The following is a 328-nucleotide window of genomic DNA, read 5'->3' as shown; positions in this document are numbered from 1 at the left end:
TAGTTTAAAGTTCAACTAAATTAAAGTACAATAAAATAATATATATATTTATATATAAAAAATATTTATTAAGATAATATTTTTATATTTTATCAATTTAAATTGATTAATTGTTCAAAAAGCAAACTAATTTGATTGATTTTTTAAAATTTTAATTGGTTCATTGATAATTAATTTTTACCCTGAATCAAATCGATTTAATAGCCAATTTCTATTTAACTTGATTAATCTGACCAGTTTATTCTCAAAACTACGAAAATAACTACTTAAAGATAAAGTATTTTAAATAAGATACACATATCTAATATTATAGTAATAATAAATTGTT

Source organism: Arachis ipaensis, chromosome B08 (assembly GCF_000816755.2).
Source record: "Arachis ipaensis cultivar K30076 chromosome B08, Araip1.1, whole genome shotgun sequence".
NCBI classification, from domain to species: Eukaryota; Viridiplantae; Streptophyta; class Magnoliopsida; order Fabales; family Fabaceae; genus Arachis; species Arachis ipaensis.
This window is presented reverse-complemented; position numbering follows the sequence as displayed.